Source organism: Rattus norvegicus, chromosome 16, assembly GCF_021556685.1.
Source record: "Rattus norvegicus strain SHRSP/BbbUtx chromosome 16, alternate assembly SHRSP_T2T, whole genome shotgun sequence".
Taxonomy (NCBI): domain Eukaryota; kingdom Metazoa; phylum Chordata; class Mammalia; order Rodentia; family Muridae; genus Rattus; species Rattus norvegicus.
In genome coordinates, this window is record NC_141549.1 from 76,193,453 (window position 1) to 76,218,388 (window position 24,936).

Here is a 24,936-nt window from a genome sequence, read left to right on the forward strand (position 1 = left end):
ATATAGAATGTCTCCCTGCTATATAGAATATCTCCTCACTATATAGAATACCTCCCCAATCCTAGAATACCTCCCCATTTATAGAATACTTTCCCACCCTAAAATATATCCCCACTATATGGAAAACTTCCCTGCTATATAGAATACCTCCCCACTATATAGAATACCTCCCCACTATATAGAATACCTCCCCACTATATAGAATATCTCCCCACTATATAGAATATCTCCCCAATCCTAGAATACCTCCCCACTATATAGAATACCTCCCCACTTATAGAATACCTCCCCACCCTAAAATATCTCCCCACCATATAGAAAACCTCTCAACTACATGGAAAACTTCCCCGCTATATAGAATACCTCCCCACTATAAAGAACACATCCCCACTATATAGAATATCTACCCACTATAAAGAATATATCCCCACTATATAGAGTATCTCCCCACTATATAGAATATCTCCCCGCTATATAGAATATCTCCCCGCTATATAGAATATCTCCCCGCTATATAGAATATCTCTCCACTATATAGAATATCTCTCCACTATATAGAATATCTCCCCGCTATATAGAATATCTCCCCCACTATATAGAATATCTCTCCACTAGAGTTGTTGATCAGTGGTAGCCCCAAGACTTGAAAGCATTGACTTTGTTCTTGGTTTACCACCAGAACTTAAAAGTAAGACTCTATTGCTGAAGACAGCACACACATTGGTCACAGGACATAAGGGAATCACATCGGTAAGTATCAGGAAGCTTCCTCCTTTGGGACTAGCTGTCATAGCACCAGAAAAGTCTATGTAGCCTTGTGGGAGAAAAAGTCATCAATAGATAACCCAACTGTGACCTTTGTGAACTACAGTGAATGTATATCATGACAAGATATGCTCATGCTGTAGTAGAGAGAGGGGTGTTAGAGAGATAGCTGGCTGCTACTCATTAGACCTGAAGTCCACTCCACGGGAGGACTTGCAATCCCTGGTGCTGCAGATTTGGCCAAGAAGCTGTTTTTGAGAAATTATGGCCCCAAGGGAGATCCTACTATTATTAATCTCTAAACTAGTGATCTTCAACAACTTCCGTATGCTGCAACATTTTAATATGGTTCCTTATGTTGTAGTGACTCCCAACCATAAAATTATTTTTGTTGCTACTTTGTAACTGTTATGAAGCATAATCTGATATGTGACCCCATGGAAGGGTCATTTGATCTGCAAAGAGATCTGTAGCCAGCCTTTGCTACTTTGTGAGTTCTTCTTTTTCCCACCTTTTAGCCCCCTAGTTTTACCCTCTATAACTAGATAGGAGAGAAAGAAGGCTAGAGGAGGCAGAAAGAGAGAGAGAGAGAGAGAGAGAGAGAGAGAGAGAGAGAGAGAGAGAGAGAGAGATCCCTGAGTCTAACTTCTATCCTTTTGCTTTTTCTTTGAGCGTAGCTACTAACAAACTATAACCAACTCCTCTGAGAAACTAACGACGACCAACCATGGATATCAAAGCTCTGGCATTTATACACCCTCTGACAAGTTCCCAAAATCCCAGTGTCACACAATCACAGAAACTCTCTGCAGCTGGCAAAACCACGCTTCTGCTAGAGCACGAGGCAAATCAAGTCAGCAGCTATAGACAGCCAGAAGCACCCCCACATCCCTGTACTTGAGGTTAAAACAAAAATACACACTTATCATATTTCTGTGCTTTTAAAGAAGCCAAAATTCTGAAATTGACACTATAGGGGTCGTGGCCCACGGGTTGAGAAACGCTGCTCTAGGCATCTATAGAGCTAAAGCTTCCTCTAAGGCCACATCTCTATAGCCATAGCTCTATAGCCATAGCTTAGTGCATCAGAGAAGCGTGTGTGTACTCCGGACAAAACAGCATCGAAACTCATGCCTGGTCAAGGATAAATGCCTGCAGGGTGCTCAGCCATAAACTGGAGATCTACAAAGCACTCCTCCCCAAAGCTCAGGGACCAACATGGAAGCAGGTTTGACTATTTTACGTGCCAGAGGTGGGCATTCAGGGAAGGAGTGAAATCAAACAGCATCTTCTGGACATGATGTATTTGTGAGCTTATAGCAGCTGTGGCTATCTGGCCTTCATGTCAGCAAACCTTCTAGGGGCAGAGGGGAAGGAAGTTGCCAGGCGGCCCACCCTTAACAAAAAAAAAAAAAAAATAACTCCCTGGCATTTGATGTCCTCAGCATCAACTGAAAGGAGAGACAGTTCTCTTTAAGGGTGTGGTCCTGGAAGCTTACCTATGCTTCTATGGCTGCCCCCACACTCTGCAGCAAATAGGCAATACTAATTAGAATAGCTAGGTTACTTTTTTTTAAGGGGGTGACTATAGGGAGAGTTAGGGAACTATGATCAAGCAACACTGTATGAAACTCTTAGAGAATTAATAAAATGTTATTTTCAAAAGCAAACACCGTATTCAAAAATGTTTATTGAAGAGACCATCTAAATCTGAAGAATAAGCCAGATACTTCAGCATAATCCTCTCCCCCTTACCAGCCTTCTGGTTATTATGATGCAGCTCTGGTCATCGCCTGTGGCAAAACAATGTAGACTCCTTGGATATTAGCAGCCTGTCAGGAGACGCAGGGAGAGAGGGTCAGTCTTTATCACACCCCACTTAATTCCAGGTTGTGGGATTGAAATGTCTGGCAACACGACTGAGTGGTCAAGTGCGCTCGTTCTCAACACACTCTCTCAGTGCAGGCAAGATACTGCATGCCAGGTAGAGCACACAATGGAAAGAGGGCCCTGGCTGACCCTATCCCAGCTCTCACAGAGGCCGGACAAATAGAAAAGCAGTGAAGCGAATGCTAGTTCAGCCGCAGCAAGCCTGTTGCTCTGGGAACAGCAGGCAGCTCTCTCTGTTCTCACCTTGATCAGGGCAGAAAGATAGGAGTGCACGAGAAATGATGATTCCTAAACTGTCCCCAGGGAACCTAGCTTTATCTGACATAGAGTATGGGAAGCCATAGGGTTCAAGGATGTTTGCTTACCTTTGATGCTTTTGTCCTTTTGTTTTCCAAGACAGGGTTTCTCTGTGTCCCCCTGGCTGTCCTGGAACTTACTCCCTAGACCAGGCCAACCTGGAACTCACCAAGGTCCACCTGCCTTTGCCTCCCAAGTGTATTGGGATTAAAGGCGTGTGCTACTATGGTCTGGCTTGAGGATGTTTAAAAAAAAAAAACAAAGTGGGAACTTTAGGATTGAGGGGGTAAGAGAAAGCTTGTATTCCTGGGCAGTGAGAAGCTAAACCACAGTGGGAATGGGCCTGCCACAGAGAACCAGAGAGAAAACTACGGGGCTTCCTGGAATGGAACTCTAGTCCTACGCAAAGACCTGTAAGCCAGGACACTGAGGAAAACAATGTGTCTGTTATGAGATGATAATGCAGCCTGGGTGTGTCTCTAGTTGTGACAGGGAGCTTAAAGGAGGCCAGAGCAAGAGATGGTTGAAGAATGTTGTCTAAACTGTCATGATTGTCTGTACCATGGACAGGATCGAGGTGGCTGCACACTCAGAAGCAGATGGTACTGGTCTGGCCAGGACATTGACAAGTGAATAGGAAGACAGCAGTGCAAACAGTGCCAGGAGGGGCTGAGTTCCCAGCACTGTTAGAGTGCATCCTCTAAAACAAAGGCATTCAGAACAAAACTGGAAGCTACTGGAAACCAGAGAAACGGAATGAAATCCAAACAAGGTAAACTGTGACCCCTATGCAGAGAAGAAGAAAGAAGACAGTTTGGACAGCAAACAAAGGCTTAAAAGTAGCAATTTTCAACCTTCCTGAGGCTGCGAGCCTTTAATATGGTTCTTCATGTTGCGGTGACCCCAACCATAAAATTATCTCCTGGCTACTTCATAACTGTAATTTTGCTCGTTATGGACAGTGATGCAAATATCAGATACGCAGGCTATCTGACCAGTAACCTCCTCCCTGACCCATAGGTTGAGAGCTGCCGCTTTAAAGCACCTTCAAAGACTTCAAGAAATTAAGCGCATTGCCACAGAAATAAAGGAAGGCGCCTCAATGAGAGAAGTGCAAAGCAACGGTTTGTCAAGCAGAAGCTCTGTTCGGAGGTATAAACTGGAACGACCCAAAAAGAATCTCTCCATTTAGGAAGCATGAGAAACAACATGGTGGGGTCACAGAAGGGACTCAGCGATAGATCTGAGTTGGAATCAGTGTCAGAGGGAAGACAGAGGCAGAAGAGCAAAAGAGAACAGCCACTGAGGACGTCCCAAACATAAAAAAACCACAGCGGAGCACAACCATAGCCTGGAAAAGCCTCAGGGAAAAAAAAAACAAAAACAAAAACAAAACAAAAACAAAAAAACAAAAACAACAACAACAAAAAACAAAAACAAAAACAAAAAACGCACCAAGCGGATCACAATAGAACTGCTGGGAAGTGAAAGCAAAGAGCGCTGTTTACAAAATGCAGAAAACAACCCTTCATGCACCAGGAAACCACAGCGAAGGTAACAAATGATAGAGCCCAGAAGCAGGGGTTTTCAGGACACTGGAAATTCAGAGAAGGAACATCTGCTAAGAGCACCTGCCTTACAGTAAGTACGAAAGGAAGAGCTTCAGGGTGAGGGCCAGTGACCAAAAACAGTGCTCCAAGTCCTCACAAGTAAGCAAGTGCACCAGTAAGGTTAATTAGGACATCACCCTAGACAGTTCAATGTACTCGTTCCTTCATTCTCTTAATTAATATATATGTCTGTGAATAATGTGTGTGTGTTATGTGTGTATGTGTGTATGTGTGTGTGTGTATATATATATATATATATTGTATATAAATAATTCCATAATGAGCCCATGACATACAGACATGTACTGGACAATAACAGCTCGAAGGACACAGGCAGTGTCAAAGCTGGATGGGACCAAATCATGACACCACATCTAATTTGAAAATCCATGAGAACAATGAGGAGAAACAGCGTGACCGAGAAGAGTAACAAAGCAAACTCAAAACTATATAATCACTGTCCATTCCTCTTCCTAGATTAACAGATATGAAATTATATATAACTAGTCATTATAACTGCATTGTTGAATGCATAACATATAAATGTGCTATGTCTGACAAATAGCCGTCAGGGAAGGAGAAGAACTCCTGAGCAGTGAGAGCATGTATGCATCTGCCTAAAAACCAGTTGTATAAAACTGGCTCTAAATGGACTGAGCTGCGTATGGTTGGCTCTGGACTAAATGGAGTTAAATCACTCAATTTAACAACAGAGAGACTAAAACGTGATCGTCTAGGGCATCATTAAAACAAACAGGTACAGAAAAAAATGAGAGTCCAGAGAGAGCATAGATAGGGCAGATGTGAACTGACTGCGTAAGCTTGTCTGTTACCTGTAGTTGTAATTGCCACAGTGTGCTTTCCCTTGACGTGATGGATCACTGACCAAAAGCAACATGGGACAAAAAGAGTTAGTTTCGCCTTATACTCTGGATAATACTCTATCACTAAAGGAACTGGGACAGGAACTTGAGGAAGAAACTGGAGGCAGGAACTACAGCAGAGGACACAGAGGAGCTCTGCTTACTGGTTTGCTCCCCATGACTCACTCAGTTTTTTTTTTTTCTTATATAACCCAGCATCACCTGTCTAGGGGTAGCACCACCCAAAGTGGGCTGAACTCTCCTATATCAATCGCCGCTCAAGAAAATCTTCCACAGACGTTCCCACAGGCCAATTTTATAGAGCTTCCCCCTCCCCAGATGAATCTAGCTTGTGTCAAGTTGACAAAACAAAAATAACTGAAATAGCCCAAATGCAAGGATTGTCGGACTAGATGAAAAGAAACATGTGTTAGAATAAAAATGAAAACAGCTAAAAACAAGGACAGGAAGATGTCAGAAAAATGACATACGAAAACTCTGGTGAGTGCACAATATCGGGAAAAAAGATAAAATTTAAGACTGAAAGTATTACTCATCATCGACACATTTATTATAATTAAAATATGGAACTATTAGCAAATATGGTGCTGGATAGCAGTGGAAGGAGAAATAGACAATTCCTTGGACATCTGTTAAGTCTAATTGATTTGTCTTCTCTTTATGTTTTTCTTATTAATCTGCCTAATTCTTCAATCCCCCATCATCTACATAACTATTATTGTTGAAAATTGTACAAAAACAATAGGTAAAGGATCTATATTGAGGATGTAAGCAAATGACTGAAACCACAGTCTCGTTTATGTGCGTTCAATTTCCCAAAGTTTTAGTTGCCACCATCTTCTGTGATTTTAAAATAAGGAGTTTAGGAGGAATAAAACATCCTTTCAAGTCAAATGCCACTATAAGGAGTGTGTGATACTTCACGCCAGCCCCTGCATCATGCCTGGAGATGAGTCATCTGCCTCTCAAGCACGTATGTCAGATATATATATATATATATATATATATATATATATATATATATAATCACTCATTCCTCATTGAAGTGTCTCCTTGGTCGCCAACTGTCACTGTACCACAGCGCTTGCTCGCGATCCACACTTCACAGCACAGCGCTTGCAAACTGCGAGAGCAATGGTGCTAGCATTTTAGCTACGCGGGGGCAGCCACATGGTACTTCCTCCCTGGGAACAGCCACATCACAGTAAGAGCTTTTCGAGATCACCTCGTAGAATGTACGTAGGCAGTCTCATGACTCTTCCTCCACGTAAAGTCGCCGTGCAATAAAACCATCTCAGAGGGTTCCTATTATTATATTTTGTAACGGTTTTATTTTATTATCGTTTGCAGCCTATTGTGACTGATTTATAAGTGAAACGTAGCCATGGTTATGAAGGGAAATACGAGAGAAAATATAGAGTCTGTAAGACGTAGAATTTTAGATACCTACCAGGTATCTTCCAAGGTGTCTCTGGGGAACTACAATGAAAACGTGCGTAGACGATCAACATCGCTGACATAAACTTTTACATAAATTATAGATAAAACCACAATCAAATACCACAGTATAAGCCCTCGGATGTCGAAACTCAAAGACGTGTGTGCTAATAAGCCTTGGCAAGGATGTAGAGAAACGGTGGTAACACGAAAGTTTGGGCACTTCATAAAACGATCCAATAGTGACTTAAGTTTCAACGTTGAAAAGGGGCACCTTCTGTCCACTGACTGTTGGGAGCATAAAGTTCTGTCGCACCCTGTACATTTTTGCAAAGTTGTCAGAATTAGAACTAAATATGACCCAGGTAAACTGCCCTGGTCAGTAAAGGATGTGTCCTACATGTCCTGGTAAAGAAATACCTTTACATCTACGTCCACGGCTGCTCTGTTTACAAGAGCTAGGAAATGGAATCAGCCCATGCATCCTTCAGACGAAAAGTAGAGAATGAAAATGTGGTGTCAATACAGGATTAAATTTTTATTCAACTCCCAAGAAACCGAAATGGTGAAATTTGCATGAAAATGGTGACAACTGGAAACTATTCTACTGAGTGAGGTGAGCCAAGCCCGTACAAATGCTGCACATTATACAGATTGTACCCTTAGATTCTTAGATTTCTGCATCTAACCTGGAAGGCTTGCAAGTGGTTAATAAGCAAGAAAGGAGCCGTTGGCTGGGAGTGGGTGGCTCATTGGAAAAGAGAAAGAGTAGGCACATGTGATAAGAAAGTAAAGGCTGGGATCCTGAAAATAATTATTTTAAGTAGAGATTGAGGTAGACCAGTATTTCTCAACCTGAGACTTACAACACGTTTGGGAGTCACTTTTCAGATATCCTGCATATCAATAGTTACACTGCAATTTGTAACAGTAGCAACACGACATTAACGAAGTAGCAACTAAATAATGTTATGGCTGGGGGTTACAACACAAGGAACTGTACTAAAGGGTTGCGGCATTAGGAAGTTTGAGGACCACTGAGCTAGAGGAACAAAGAGATAAGAGTAATGGCGATGGTTAACAAAACTGAAAGCTGTGTGAATAGAACAGGTGAAGCTCTATCATTTTGTGATCTAATTAAAAATTTTAACTGAGGTCCTCTCCCTGGATGGATATTACTGCTTCCAGAAGTCATAGCTTATTAAATGAAAATCTTAGAGCCAAGTATGGGTTATGTGTTTATGAATTGGTCAGGCAGGCCATCCACAGAGTTCCTCAAAACAGTAAAGGCTATTGGAATGGCTCTTGGCTGCACAGGGGAACTAGATGATAGGACGTTATTACGGCAGGCACTTCCCACTTCGACTACAAGACGTGGGAACACGCAACTAGAATATAACTAGAGGTTTCCTCACTGTCGGTTAGCTTTATGCCAGAAGATGCTACATTCCCACAGATCTGGAAATCCTCCTGCAAATTGTAATAGCCGCCTACCAGGCAAGATGTGTGTACTAGTACAATGGTACCATGACTCTTATAGAGGCAACGAACCACTTCCCTGATTGGATTTTAGACTGTTCCACAAGAAGAATTTACACCCAGTGTCCTAAATTTGGTCAAAAGACCCATAGTTAGGGAGTCCTAGGCCCTACCTAGGGAGGAATCTATTGTTGTACTGAATGGACAGGTTGTCAAATTACCTTCTAAATACTAATGCTTATACCTACTGCTTAGTAGTGATTCTCTCAGCGTTGACCAGAGATTTTTTTTTCCTGAGAACAAGTGACTGTCAAGTGCTAGACCCTAACTGGGATATTGAAGGACCCTAGTTCTTACTGAAGCATAAGCTCTATTAGAAGACTTGGCCTGGTAGAAAGTAGGTAGGTTATGAGGACCCTAAGGGCTTTTGCTAGCTTTATACCCTGTCCAAAGAATTTAGAATAACACCCTGCTCCAGAAAATGAGCTAACCAAGAAGAGGGCAGGGCTCTTTTCAGTCCCCCATCCACATGCCAAAGATATCTCTCCATTGAGGAATGTAAGGGTCAATGTGCATCATCAAGGACCAAGTCATGCTGTTGTCAAAGGCTGTCCCTCCACAAGTGTATAAAAAGTGTGTGTTTTCGTTACTCAGGGTTGCCTCTGTCCCAGTTACAGGGCCACCCCAGTGCACTGGATCATTGAACCTCTTGCTTGATTGCATTGCTCTCCATCTCTGTGTTTTCATGAGTGGGACCTCCCGGATGTAGGGCTGATTGGGTCCTACAATATTTATTTCATTCCTTCAATTGGGTTGGGGAATATTGCAGAAGAGAGGGAAGAAAGAATGTAGGAGTCAGAAAGAGCTCAGTGAAAGTGTCTCCTTAATGTAACATGGCTGGTTCATCTGTGCACTCACAACAGCATAAGATCAAAAGAAGGAGGAGGAAGAGGAGGAAGAGGAGGAGGAGGAGAAGGGGGAGGAGGGGGAGGTGGAAAGGGAAAGAGAAAGAGGAGAGAGGAAGGAGAAAGGGGAGGAGGGGAGTGGAGGGGGAGGAGGGGAGAGGAGGGGGAAGAGGGAAGAGGAGGGGGAAGGAGAGGGGGGAAGAGGAAGAGGAGGAAGAGGAGGAAGAAGAAGGGGCCACCAGTATTCCATTGTGGATGAGCAACTCAGTCAGGCTCTAGTCCTCCCTAAGGGGCTATAAGCAGTTAATAGTTGCTGGGGGAGGGCAAGTCATCCTAGGTAATGTGCCCATGGGTAAATTGCCACACTCAGGCAGATAGCTTTCATTTAATATGATGGGCAACAAAAGAGACACAAAAGTAAGAAGATCTGTTAGGAAGAGAAAGGAGCTCTGTGAGAGGGGGAGAGGAGGGTCAGGGGATAACAGTGGGAAAAATGACCAAAGTACATTATCCATATATGCAAACAAACAAATACAAATTCTAAAAAAAGTCCCAATTACCATAGAGATCAAATGATTCAATCCGTATGTAGATTCAGTCCTTAATATTGGATCTGTGTTTATGAATCAGGGATGCACATGCAAGACCAAAATCCTCAAGTCCTCTGATGGGAACAGTCCCAGTCAGGGCCACAAAACTTGGTTCCACCCAATCCTTTCAGCACCTGTGCTATGAATGTGTGCATCCTGAGTGCCCCGCATTTTGCAATTGTAGTTTAGTTGGTGATCCATCCCACTGCTTGGCCCCAGGGGTTGTGCTAAGGGGCTCTCTAGAAGTTCTAAATATAAGAAGTTTTCATACACTTTATGCAGAGAAAAAAATGTGTTAGAGGAATTACACTCAACCACAACCAACAAAGCGACTGCTAACGAGATCAACATTAATCAGCCAAACCCTAAAATGGTAATAATAATAAGGAAATTAATTGAGCTATTATACGAGCATTACAGAAGATGATTTTCATAGTGTGTAATGGAAACATGAGAGAGAATTCATTTTGAGGCTAAAAACCAAGGAAACGTAGAGCAGTGTTACTCCAGATAAGAACAGTAGTAAATCCTCTTTGGTTAGTATTTTACTATAAAGAAATACTATATGCTATGCATATTTATTCATAAGAAATACATGCCACTAATCTTCAAACAGAAACTTCTATGAAGCACGATGGCATGTTGGCTAATTGCTAAGCAGGCTGTGGCAGGAGGATCAAAAGAAGCCAGCCCTGTGTTCTACCTAGCAGCTATTCTAGACTGGTGGAGACATCACAGGACATCATTATCATAAAACTGAGGATCAAATGTATATTTCATTAAAAACAATTAAACTATATGTACATACAAAATTTATGTATAAATTTCCATAGCAACATAATTCATAAGAACGTGAATGTGTAGATCATCCCAGTGGATATCAACCAGAGAGTTAATGATACATGATTTGCTCACACAAAAGCCCATTGTCAGTCGTGAAGGAATGAGGTCCTGAGACGTGTTACAGCAGGGACGAACCCTGAGAATGGTATGTTAAATGCGAGAAGAAATCACAAAAGGCCATATATTGACTGATTCTACTCATCTGACACTTTCAAATAACAAAGTCTAGAAAGTATGGGAACCAAGAAACAACTGCACAGGACAGAAAACAGTGAGAAGGAAATCAGCATGCGCGCGTGCGCGCACACACACACACACACACACACACACACACACACCCCATACACACCATACATATGCACACCTCCTCTCTCTCTTTGAAGTAGTGGTTCTCAGCCTTCCTAATGCTACAACCATTTAATACAATGCTCATGTTGTGGTGACCCCCAACCATAAGATTATTTTCATTGCTACTTCATAACTCTAATTTTGCTACTGTTATGAATTATAATGTAAATATCTGATATGCAGGATATCTGATATGTGTCCCCTGTGAAATGGTTGTTTGACCCTCAAACAGGTCATGACATACAAGTTGGAAAAAGTTGTTTTACAGTATAGCAGAGTAGTAGACTTATTGCCTAGCATGTATGAGACCTAGACTGGGATCACCAGCAGAGCAGATGATGATGATGATAATTCTAGGGATAAAATATTTAAATTTTATCACTCTATTACTAAAATACTAAGTTTAAAATAGTATTTAGAGAAGCTGATCTGTAGAATTACAATGCAAGCCATATTAAAGCCATAATTTAAATTTAAATATGGGGTCATATTTAAATTCTCCTATAGCTATGTTTTAAAAAAGAACCTGCAGGTGATTTTAATACCGATTTTATTTTACCAAATACACCCAGAATATCTTCCTTTTAGCACACAGCCAACATAAAAACCATGACTTATGTTTGATGTTTCTCAAGCTAAGACTTCAAACCAAGTAAGCGTATCTTTCCTGCTTCAAACACTTCTAAATTTAGAGCATCTGCATTTCCGCCTTTCACTGGATCCTTGTGACTGAAGATCCTTTCAATCGCTACACTGAACATGGTAGCCACCCACCACACTAAGTACTTATCACATAAATACCAAGTGCATTCAAAGACGAGTGAATGGGTAGAGACGGCATTTAGACGGAAGGTGGCCATACCACGGGTAAGGACCTCACATTCATTTCACTGCAACAAGCACATAAACAATCAAAGAGCCAGGGAGTGTAAATGAATAGGACTCTCTTTTTATAGATCATGGAGACGAAGCCCCAAGATGATACGTAAATCATCTACCATGTTGAGAATATGGGGAAAGTCATGCTTAGCTCATGTCTGCCCAGTGCCAGGCATGCTACTTCCATAGCACTGCCAATGGCTCTGTACTACCTAAAAATATATTCTTGGTCATGACCTTCTAAACAGATACAGTTAATGTAATTTCAGTCTCTTTCCCACCATTGCTTTCCATGTCTGACAGTTACAACAAACTTATTAGGAATACCAAATGTCTTGTCTAGAAGTGGGGTTCACTTGCCCCAGCTCACATCTACCTGTAGCTCCCCTCACTGCATGCTGTGGGGATCTATTCATCTGCTCCTGCACTATGCCTGGCAAACAGCAGCTTACCCTGAGCTGAAACAGGCATGCGCACTCTCTTTACCACTGCATAAGTGGTTTTAACACAAGGGTAATATCTACCTCTCCAATCAAGATGGACGAAGATAAAACTGGAGTCAGGCTGTTGCTGAGAATGGAGGGTAGTGTGGAGACTATGACCTAAACATCCAGGATCAGCATTGTCCTTGGAATCAGGCAACACCAGATGTCTAAGAATGAGGAAGATCAGGTGCAACATCCAGATGCAGCAGACACCCCTGGCCAAGAAGTTCTATGTTTGCTATGGCAACGACAGTGACGGGGTGGCTCTGTCCCTGTTCACTCTCATCCACATTGACACCTTTGTCTAGATTGTCAACTAGATGTTCCCAGCAACACCTTCAACACTCGTCTTCAACCAGCACTATGTCGTGACTTACAAGTTCATTCAGAAATATGTACATGACTACAGTCAAAGTGACATGGTCAAATCATTGGTGTCCATTGTTTCAGTCTCCCTTGAGGCCTACAGCCTCGTCATGCCCGCTGGTGTAATACCACAGCAACTCATGATAGACTACATGTGTGAGTTGAGTTACTTTTAGGAGAGTGGGAACAAAGAGAGAGACAAAGGCTTGTTGCCTTCAGCCAAACTAAAGACGGACATTGCAGGCTCATAGAGCACGTGGCTTTCATAAGGCTATGCAACTCTAGTGCTGACTTATATTCCAACATTGTCTGGTCACTCTTTTATCATGTCTGTGAAGGTTAAAGCAAGTGCTCCATTCTGTCGACTTGGAAACACACAGTAGCAGAAAATGACCCTTGCAGTCTTATGAATACTGAAATCATCTCACTCATAGCCCGTGCTGCCCTTGTTGGGGTAGGTTTCAAGACTCTCAAGAAAGAGACTGGAGGTAACCAGCAATGGAGAAGGTTTCTGCCATTTTGTACACTATTCTTGATCAGGCCAGAGTAAGGAAGTTAGCATCCCTGTGAGTGCCCTCCCCTCCAACATACACTGAAGCACAGACTGTCCCTGGCTGGTGGCCTGCTCTTGCTGAAGAGGTGTTATGGGGTGTTCCCTACCCTATTCTTTCCTTTGTCTTCCAGTACGGGGCTACCTTACTCAGGCTTGCTCTCAGTCCTGGCAAGCAGACTCTATGGCTTTCCTCTACCCCGTCCCTCCATCCCCCAGAGGAGCTGTTCATACAGCTTACTAACTCTCAGTATCTCTTCCTCCTTGGCCGCATCAGCCCCCTCACAATTTCTTTTATGTTTGCTGGATTTTTAATTGGAGACCAATGTGCCCACTGGACCACCTTGTGGCGGCAAGTCGGAGCAGCGAAGAACTAGCTCATCAATGCGTGTATCCTCTAGGAATTTCTAGGAGGGGACATTTATATGTAGCGTTTACTTTGTGTATTTGACAATTTGTGAGGCAGGCTTAGTCCTAATAATGGACTTATCCTGCTATCAGAAACCACTCCTTCCCCCCAGATGATTGGGAAAATGTCATACCAACCTAGTTCTTTACACCACAGTGTTCCTTGATGCTAGGGATCTGAAGACGGTATGGCCTACTGCTACCTTTAGCCCGAATGACTACTGTAGAGTATACAGGGTTAAGCAAATCAGGCTGTCGAATATTGGACTTGAAGCATCATCCTGAAGGCAGGTTCCAGAGCTACTAGCTTAGATGATGACAAGAGTATGTAAGTTGCCCACCACATCTCCTCAGTCCAGCTGAGCCAAATCTAGAAAACAAACAGTGAAGGTTTGGGTCCCAGACCAACAGCAATGCCACACAGACTCATAGCAACAGATCTCTCATGCTCCTAATCTCCAAGGTTAGAAATGACTTATCTCTCCTATCCTTGTATGTGGTTCAACCCCAGTCGTCATATCCTATGTTGGCGAGAAAATAACAAGTAACCAGGGAAGCACCCACCCAAGGGCAGGACCGCTGGTCCTATGAGTCTCATGCTGCTGAGAATATCTAAGCATCTCTCAGGAGCTGGCACTTCGTTCCTGCCTCATTCCGCAGGCCCTACCTCAGCCAAGCCCGTGTTGCAGACAAAGAGGTACAGCAAGCACAGTGGGAAGACAGCAGTTGAATCCTGCCTTTCTGCTTGGGATGTCTAGGCGGGGTGAACTTCCAACATTAGGCCACAATCGGAAAGTGGTCCACTGATGCCTAATGTTCCTCACGACTGCCTCACACACTCCTCCCCCGGGCCAGATCAGAATCTAGAAACTTTCTCAATCCTTAAACCCCACAACTTTCATCTCACTTAAGTCACTATTTCAAAGTGTTTTCTTTATAATGCTTTATCTTTATTCTGCATGCCACTTGTCTCCTCCTTCAGGTGACTATAGTTGGGTTTCATTGTTGCTGCTGTAGTCTTTGAAGCAAGGTCTCACAAGCTAGTCTCAAACTTGTTGTGTCCCTGAAGATGATCCTGAACTCCTGACCCTTGTACTTCGACTTAATGAGATGTGTACCTACAGACTGATGAAAACTAGTAAAATGAAGATTCAGGAAGATGTTACTAGCAAGGCTGACAGCTTCTAAATTTTTAAGTTCTTAAACAACCATAACTAAAACTTGAACAAGAATGCACAGATGATGTTTATAACCAACTTAGGTAACAAGGTGTCCCTAGGAAGCTCGAAACACAACTGAATAACAAGAAACCAATAGTAGCCACAAGCCCTGTGTGACGGCATTTATGGAGCAGGAGAATGAAGCCAAGAATCCCAGGAGATGGGCAGTCCTCAGGGAAAGCAAGTCTGACCCAACACAGGACCAGAAGCTCTCCCTGACAGCCTACGGATACAGGTAGAGGCAAAGTATGAGCAGCAAGGAGAGCCTGGCTTGCCCCATCACAGCCTCCTTCCAGCTGTGAAGGAGCTACAGAAAGCAAACCTAAGTGGATGAACGCCAGAGCTGTGAGAAGGAAGCAAAGAGGAGGCTCCTACATCAAAGGAAGGAGAAAAGACATGAGTTTAAGTCAACAAACCACTACATTTGAAAATAATATCCCACGTGCTAAGATTAGCAACAATGGGGAGTTAGAAAAGCACCCTTGAGCCGTGTCCTTTTGAAGACGCCACACTTGACAGCAGCCAAAGGAAAATACCAACAATCACTCCACAGACAGTTATCCAGAGAGCTTAGATAGCATCCAAATCAGCCTCTCAGCTGCTGAGATAAAACACTGACAAAACACACCTTGGTCAGGAAGGGATTTGTTTGGCTTACACCTTATAATCTACCACTAACAGAAGCTCAGGGACAGGAACCTGGAGGCAGGAACTGAAACAAAGACCATGGAGGTTGTTCCCCGTGACTTGCTCATCCTGATTTCTTATATTACCCAGGATGACCAACCGAAAGTGTTACCACCTACCTTGGCTTGGGCCCTCCTACATCAATCATTTATCAAGAAAGGCTTCCACAGGCATGGTTCCAAGCCAATCAAATGAAAGCAACTTGTCAGTTAAGTTCCTAGGTTTGTGTCAAGTTGACAGAAACACTATGCCACGCACTATGAAAGTAAATTATAAATGTATGCTTGTGGGGAAAAAGAACTACAACCTTCCATTTCAAACACACAGAAAGAGCCTTTAAGAAACGGCACATTATACTAACAGACAAGAAAAACAAGGCCATAAAATCCACAACTTGGGTGCGCGAGCTACAAAATAAAAGGAGGAACAATCCGCAGTTCAGAGATGAAGACTAATCTGGAGCAAACACAAACTGATTAAGCACAATGAAGAGTTATGTCAGGCGGACACAAGGCAAAATTGGGGAAATCATTAAACATATTGACGAAAACAAAGGATTTGCAAAGCGATTCAGTGCAAATGGTGAAAGGAAACAACCCCAGGGCTGAGTGCTATCGGTGAGATCTTGAAGCAAACTATAGCATGGGAACAATGCAAATGCTGACCACTGCAATCTAACATTAAAATTAAAGACAGTGTATATACCAAGAGAGCAAAATATTTGCACTTGAATGCCAGTCTGGAACAAAATGGAAGTCTAGTAAAAGCATCAGTCAGGAAAAAGGTACAGCATAGACATCTACAGAAGAAACTATAGGTGAAGAACTAGATCACGGACAGACATCTCAACTGCAATGTTACTCCAAAACTAATGAGTAACTTACATTTTACTCTGCAGACATCGGACACAACTGAAACTGAACTATCATGGGCCAAAAGTGATAACAGATGCCAGGTAAGATCTCAGGGTTTTCTCCTTACAAGATGCCTCATGTGTGCCCACGAGCATGCACGTTAAATCCACTAACAAAAATGGTGCAATAGACTCTGCTTTATGAACAAGAGGGAACATGCATTGTGTGTGTGCATGTGTATGTGTGCACGCATATCCATGTGTGTAGCATGAGTGTGTGTGTGTGTGTGTGTGTGTGTGTGTGTGTGTGTGTGTGTGTGTGTATACATGAATATCCATGTGAGTAGTATGAGAACTGGAAGGGAGAAGTTTGCTAGACAGCAGTAATGTCTTCAACTTACTAATAATTTCTCCACTTTAAAAGTGGGGAGACAGTAGAGAGAATGTGCACTTAAAAGGCCAGTGTTTCCATTAATTGCAGTAGCAGTACAGTATCAGTACTGTTATTCTCAGAATGTCTACATTATTTAGAGAGAATGGGTGAAGAATCCCTGGGAGAGTCTTATAACACTTAGGGATCTCACCAAGCTGGCCTGGGGAGACAGCTCAGTGGTCAAAGCACTTGCAACCAAACAGGAAGACTAGATCCTTAGAACCCAGGTCAATGCCAGGTAGACACAGCCTAAGGTCCCCATAATTCCAGCCTGGGAAGACAGAGGAACCATAAGAATTAGCAAGGGAGGTACCAAGAGTTCTGGGTTTCCCTAAGAGACCCTATTTCGAAAGAGTAAGTTAGAAGAACATTTGAGAAAGATTTGACATCAATCTCTAGCCTTCATACACACACACACACACACACACACACACACACACACGCACGCACAAGCATACTCCACAAGCACACAAACACCCATGTGTGTGCACCACACATGAAAAGGAAAAGGGAAAGAAATCCTAGAAAACAGAAATGACAATTACGGTAAAAAGAAATGCAGTGTTTTTGTTTAGAGCCCTTGGGACACATTTCCTAATACCCACTTAATCAGATGCACCTACAACATCCTGCTACCCTAGATCACAGAGAAACTGTGAATGGCAACCACTATACCAAGGTAAGAACTCAGAGGTGAATTGAGACCACCCAGTCTCAGAAGAAAGGTAACTGCAGATGAACAAACACCGTCACGAAATCTGATTACATCCATGGGTTCATAAAACCCTTCCCTAAAAGCGCTATTGCTCGCTGGTGTGAGATGGTGTGGGACCGGGTCTTTCCTTGGAAAACTGAGCAAAGAGAAGCATAGTTTTATTTTTCTCCCTTTCCTAAAAGAACTGTAGCACCGAGTGCCAAGTAGCAAATGAGGCGAATTGCTTGTTCTAAAATTATCCCAATTAATCAATGGGGAAAATGATAGAATAAAACAGTTTTTGCAAACCCCAATGAATTAATGTATCTAGGCATTGAGCACCAACAGCTGCTAACATCGCATGAAGAGACAATCGGATACCATGTGCCGAAAGAGGAAAGAGCTCAACACCATTTATAGGCTTGCGAGTGCATCAACCCCAAATCCAATCAACCCTCTGAATCCATCTGCCAGTTCTCAGGGAACACAGGAAAAATAATGAATGGAACCATAAAGGCCCAGTCAGCAAAATCCACACTTCAGAAAAGTATACATAAAAATGCCAAGGTTCTGCACAAGCAAATGGAGGAAAAGAAGCTATGGTGTTTGAATAAAAATGGCCTCCACGGTCCCATATATTTGAATGTTTGAACTTTACTTGATAGAGCTGTTTGGGAAGGATTAGGAGGCGTGGCCTTGTTGGAGCAGGTGTATAACTGGGAGTGGACTTTGAAGTTCCAAAACCTCACACCACTTCTTGTTTCTCTTCCTCTGCCTTGTGGTTGTTTTATCAGCGCGTAAGCTCTGAGCTCCTGTTCCAGTGCCATGCCTTTCTGCCTACCGCCATGTTCCCCACCAAGACGGCCATGGACTCTAACCCTCTGGAACCAGGAGCACCCAGATTAAATGATTTCGGTTACAAGTTGCCTTTCTTATGATATCTTGTCCCAGCAATGGAAAACTAAGAGAGAGAGGCAATGGAGAAGGACTCTGAAGAGCATCTGCGAAGGATTAGGGAGACAGCTCAGGAGGGCTTGAGTTCAGAACCTACACAAAGCTTGGTGTGGCCATGTGTGCCTGTTACACAGAGCTGATGGTGGGGACCCCAGAGGCTCACTGAGAATGAATCCAGCAGACACAGGCGTTCTGGTGTTATTGAAAAACACTGTCTCAAGAGACAATTCAGTGTCAGCCTCTGGTATCAAATGCACTTTTATGGCAAGTACACTCATTCAGCACACACTGGTATATGTATGTATATACTACATGCATGTATACATACACATAGAGATCAACAGAGAGAGAGAGACAGAGAGAGAGACAGAGACAGAGAGAGAGACAGAGAGAGATAGAGGCAGAGTGGAGTACACTAATGTGCTTACACTGAAAAACAAACCATTTCAAAAGCTTTCTCTGTGTTGGATCTCATTAAAAAAAAGAGCCCTCAGAAACAATGGTGAGGCACTGTGGACAGCCTCACAACACTTCGTGAAGACTCGTATTTGAACCAACAGAAAGGAAAGGGATCCCTCTGAGGTACACCTTCTTGAACTGATAATACACACGCATTGCTTAGCGAATCCTCCTTAGCTATCAGCCATGTACACCTAATGCTTTGTGTTGTAATTGATGCAGCCATTCACATCACCAAAAAAAGAATGCTATGGGAGCATACACGGGGATAGTTCCAGAGACTTAGCATCCTGAAAATCATAACCATCACCTAGGAAACAAAGCCAACAAAGGTGGGAAAGGACATCGCAGTGCCTCTCTAGTGGAGAACCTCCCAGAATCTGGGAATGGGTCCAGGTACTTCACACTGCAAGGCATGTTTAATAATGGCTATAAGAAAGAGATTGATGAACTAGCCAACTGGACATCAAGAGGGCACTCATGAGCTTAACCAGTAAGGTCTTCCCAAATGCGTGCATAAGCTTGCTGCAAATCCAATCACTGGGTATTGAGAGAAAGGCATTCTGAGTTTCTTCTTCAGAGGGCTAGAGTACAGCTCAGTAAGAAGATGGCTTACTAAGCTTGTGCAATGCTCTGGGTTTGATCCAGGTTTAAGCACACAGCTATAATCCCAACTCTTAGGAGCTAGAGACAGGAAAATCTGGAACTCAAGGACATCCTCGGCTACACAGTGAGTTTGAAGCCACCCTGCAATTCCTGACACCCTTTCTAAAAAAAAAGAAGAAAAGGAAACCAAGAGATACTAACCAGGTAGGACAATTTAGAAAATTAAAAATGAAGACTGTTGTAACGTCAACTAGGAAAAGCCGATCTCTTTCCAAACCAGAAACTTTTCATGTAGGTCTCTACAGAAAAACTCAAGTTGAACAGGAAACCAAGATACCACATGTAAATTCATATGTGAGGGAAGGAAATTCCAAGTCAGGGAGGAAAATGAGACACACCCAGTAAATGGAATGAAAAGAGAAGAAAACAGTTTGAAGAAAATAATAAAACCATAAAATAACCAGAGCACATACACAGAAATACTTGTTCAATCTTAGGATGAGCCACGCTGTGTACGCATTATACTGAAACTGTATCAATACAGACATCATATGTATATTATTGCAGCCTATAATCATAAAAATACTCACTGTTCTAACTGCAAAATGCTATCCAGATATATTTTTTAAACACCCCCCATACAAAGAGCCCTTGTAAAACACTAAAAGAGAATTAGTCATCTGAAACCCAAATTAAGCAGAAAACATAAACTAAAAAAAAAATGGAAGAAAACAATTCTGAGTGTTAGGGGGATGGCTTTAGTCAGTAAAGTGCTCACTAGAGAGGCATGAGTTTGGATCCTGGTATCCACGTTAAGAAAGCCGACCAGAGCCCATCTATTCCCAACACGGGGAAGCAAAGGCAAACAGCTCCTGGAACGCCTCCTGCCTAGCCAACCTACTCAACCTGTTTACAGAAAGACCCTGCTCAAACGGGAGTCAATGAAGGAAGACACCCACGCTGACTTCTGCCCTCGGCAAGCTCATCTCCAGATGTGTGCACATGCATATACATGCATGAGTACACACATAGACGTGTGCATACTCACACACCACAAAGAAATACACAGTACAAAGATTAGGGCATGGTCCCTCTTTATTTTCCTTGGAATCTGTTTGAAAATTGGTATGTAGTGTTTCCCAAGCTGAGGAGGAACATGCACTTGAAATACAGCATTTGCAGAAACACGAGAATTTTGGAGCTTGGTTTGAAACTGTGTATCAAAACCTTAAAGATAACCTTCTTGACCCAGTAAGTTCGTTTCTGAAAGTTACCTCCGGAACGCCTCAGATCCTTGAGAAGCTATGTTGGGGCTGTTGCCTGGGATTCTGGTAAAAAATTAAATACAAAATAAGGGGAAAATGTATATACAAAGTTAATGAAGGCTATCTGAACAAACCTAGTGAATTAGCCATTAAACCGACATGAATTTGTGTTTAATAAACCATGCCACCATCACATATTGATGAAATGGAAAGCAATGTTGTTAACAAAGCTATTAAAATGATAGGGGAAACTTCCTGTACGTGGAATATTAAATATATCTCAGGACATACAGCTGCAACCTTCAATCTTCTGAGACAGATCTTTGCAGAATGTCACTGGAAAACAGGACAGACAGTTTACACTCTAGCAGGAAGGTGACAGCCTTGACATTAGATAATCAAATATGTGTCACGTTCCTTGATCACCACCATAAGTGGGAGAAGATGACGTTTGGAGAAAGAAGAAGCTTTGAAAGGAATCCGGATGGCTTCACTGCGGACGGGACTTTTGAACAAGAGCCTGGGAATGTAGACCTGAGAAATACTGTCGACAAAAGGAACAGGTATAGAGAGGCTTAAGTATGGAGGTGTGGGGCTGGTCAAGATCACCCTTAAGGCTGGAGAAGCTAGAGCTGTGTGAAGAAGAAGCAACAAGGTACAGAGGCCACGGGAGTGGGGTGTGGAGGGTGGGGGGGTAGAAGGTAGGTGGGCGGAGGGTGGGCGTAGATGGCAGAAGGTAGGGGCAGCATGCATCTCCAGCAGATTCCTATAGGAAACTGCAACTCTATCAGCATTTTCTCTGAAAGGGGTAGATCCACGTAGTGCCACATGCAAAACCAGTATTACACAGAGGCATGCATCTTACTTATGCATGCAGGAGACGGTGGAGGAGGTAGGAGGGAAACAAAAATGGAAGATGTGCCCCTAAATATCAACAATGAAATACGAATGCACATATCATTATGAAAAATTACCCTTGTCCTAAGTGGTTTAAACATTCCATACTGTGTATACTTTAAAAAGAGAAACATTAAAAATAAAAGAGTTTACATTCTCTAAAGTGAAGGGTTCTGTGTGCATTGACCTATGTGCTCTTAACACTCTGAAGGCACTGCAGGGTGGAAACACGCAGTGCCTACAAACCACGAAACAAAAGCATCAACACAGATATGTTCTATCTCAATCCGCAAATGCCCGTGGCTTTCTGTCAGTATCTCCCCTGTAGTAGGTTTCAGGTCCTCTGCTGCCCACAGGGTAGCCAATCAGATATGGGTACCGATGCTTTACCTCCCATCGCTACTTTTATAGAAGGCTATTTCACATATAGAATATTATATATAAAAATGTATGTCCCAGATGTAAGGAGAAGGTAGAGAATTAACAAAGGCTCTCTTCAAACAAAAGTAAGTTTTAAGACAAAACTAAAATTGCAACTGGATTCTCTATGTACACTGAAAAATAATGACTAGGTTTTCAAAAATGTGGTACCCAGATCTGCAGCCTTAGTGATATCGGGGAATTGAGAGAAATGCAAATGCCCTGGGACTCATATCAGACCAGCTCCACCAAGGATGCTGAGCATGAACAAGCCCTCTGGGTGATTCTGCACAGGGCCAGGAAAGCCCTAAGTGAGGCTGGGGAGGGCTTCCTCTGACTCTGCCTCCCTCGGCTAGGAGGAAGACAGATTAATTGGGGGCACTGACCTTTCCTGCTCTTAGCTGTGTGGGATTTCTGAACACAAGTAATCCTTCAGAAGTTACCATCCACCTGGGCTTATTTCCCATTTACCTTCCCAGTCAAACTAAGATGCGTCTATCCCTGTCACTAAAAATGTCCCTAACATAGCACGGAGAGAGAGACACCGCATATGCTAGTCTTTGAATTCTTGATCCCTTCGTTGTCAGCATACCTGTCGCTGTGAAATTGTCTCGCGGTAAGCTGATCTCTGGGCATTAGTGCTATCCTATGAGACGTCCTGAGAATTCCTTTGCAACAAAGAGAAGAGCTGAAACACGTTCTCTCTCTCACAATCCTGTAATTTTATCTGTGATTGCTCCGTAACACCATCTTTTCCCAATAGGATTGTATAGCAAATTCGCTATGAAACTTCACACACCGAAGGCCCATAAGTCCCCATCAGAAGAGACAAGATGGAAAGTCGCTGAGAATCCCACTTGCCATTTAATTGGTACTTGGCCTCTGAGACGGGATGGTATAAAAAGGTCCCAGAGAACCGCATAGTCACTACTCTTTCTGGATCAATTCAATAAAATAACACCTTATACCATTACATATGTAAAATCAGTAGAAATACTCTTTCTCTCAAAAACTACATAGAGTTAAAACCCCTAGGAATCTTACAACAGAGCCTTACGGTGCTGAAGCTATGACTATTTCTGGTATTGTTTGATGTCATTTTTTGTTTTAGAATCATTTAAGATCGAAGTTGTAATAACATAACATGATGGTCCCATAGCCCCTTCCCTCTGCTTTCCCTAACGTAAACATCCTACAGGGCTGTGACACACTTGTCAAAGCTGAGAACTAAGCAGTAGGGCATGACTGTCGCAGCTCTAGTCTTTATTCAGACACAAACAGTTTTCCACTAATGTTTTTTTTTTCCTCCAGGAGCTAATCCAAGACACTGGGTTGCATTTAGAGTTTTGTTTTTTAGCTCTTTGCTTCTACTTGCCAACTTCTGGATTAGAACTTCATAGAGAACAGGCACTTAAGAATAGCCGCTCATTAACTAACACAGCAGCCCACATTTCTTAACTGTTGGCAATTCTATTCCAGAGACACAGCGCTCCATGGTGCAGAGGCCGGCTAAGTCACAGTGTTGCCAGGTGGCCTTGTGACTGAGGTGGGCCCTATCCACCTCAGACACCCTCAGAGGTGAGCTGAGAGGTGGAGGGAGATTTCTACTGGGGCCACAAATGAATTGGACAAGTTAAAAATTCCCTACGGATCCCTAGTCTTGCAGAGAAAACACTGTTCTGAAGGAAACTCTTCATAACAATGTCCTCAGGATAACTAGAGCAACAAATAGTTTATGTAACTATAGCTAGCCATTTTTACAGAAAGTGTTTTCCTTATCTGTTTGTCCAGTGATGGATATTAATGTTGACTCCTTATCCCCTGGCTCTGATGAAGTGATTCAGTAGAAATGGATTGTTGGGATAAGTAAGAAGGATGTATGGACAAAGGTAAGAGAGAAAAGGAAGAGCCATTGACAGGCCAGGAGAAATGGCTCAGTGGTTAAGAACATTGGCTGCTCTTCCAGAGGACCCAGGCTCCAAGTTCCCAACTCCTACATGGACGCTCACAAATTTTGGTGATTCCAGTTCCAATGGATCTGACTCCCTCACAGACATGCATGCAGGGAAAACATCAGTGCACATAGAAAGAAAGGGCCGTGGGTTTCACGGGAAGATCCTGACAGCAGCTACTGGTCTTGCAATCCCTTTCTCTCCCAGCTCTTCCTATCCCGATTCACCTCCATGAGAAGGAGAGAAGAGAGACACATGCATAGAAAACAAAAGCTTCAAGCAAAAAGCCAAGCTTGCCAACAGCCATCCACAGAGTTGGTACCAGGTCTGCTTGATAGATGACTTTTCTAAGATGAGAGAGAGAGAGAGAGAGAGAGAGAGAGAGAGAGAGAGAGAGAGAGACAGAGAGAGACAGAGAGAGACAGAGACAGAGAGACAGAGAGAGACAGAGAGAGGGAGAGAAAGAGAGAGAGAGGAGGAGGAGGAGAAGGAGAAGGAGGAGGAGGAGGAGAGGGGGAGGAGGAGAGGAGAGTGCGAGAGGAAGGAAAGAAAGAAAGAGAGGGAGAGAGGGGGGCTGGAGGGCGGGTGGGTCTGGGAAAAAAATAAAAAAAATAAAAAAAATAAAAAAGAGAGGGAGAGAGGGAGGGAAGGAAGGAAGGAAAAGGGAAGGCTTTCTGAATTCCCCCACTTCTGAATTCCCCTTCCAGTTCTAGAGGAAACTCTTGAAAATCTCTCACGCATTTAAGTCTGCACAGCAGCA

At 42.9% G+C, this 24,936-nt stretch overlaps 2 protein-coding genes across 4 annotated transcripts in view; one reads left to right on the top strand and one right to left on the bottom strand.

Annotated features, from left to right (window-relative positions):
* The window catches only part of Erich1 (glutamate-rich 1), a gene marked incomplete at its 5' end in the record, with an annotated part of 52,793,804 nt that overhangs the window by 45,322,893 nt on the left and 7,445,975 nt on the right, over positions 1 to 24,936 (top strand).
* The window catches only part of Zmat4 (zinc finger, matrin type 4), a 430,441-nt gene that overhangs the window by 168,054 nt on the left and 237,451 nt on the right, over positions 1 to 24,936 (bottom strand).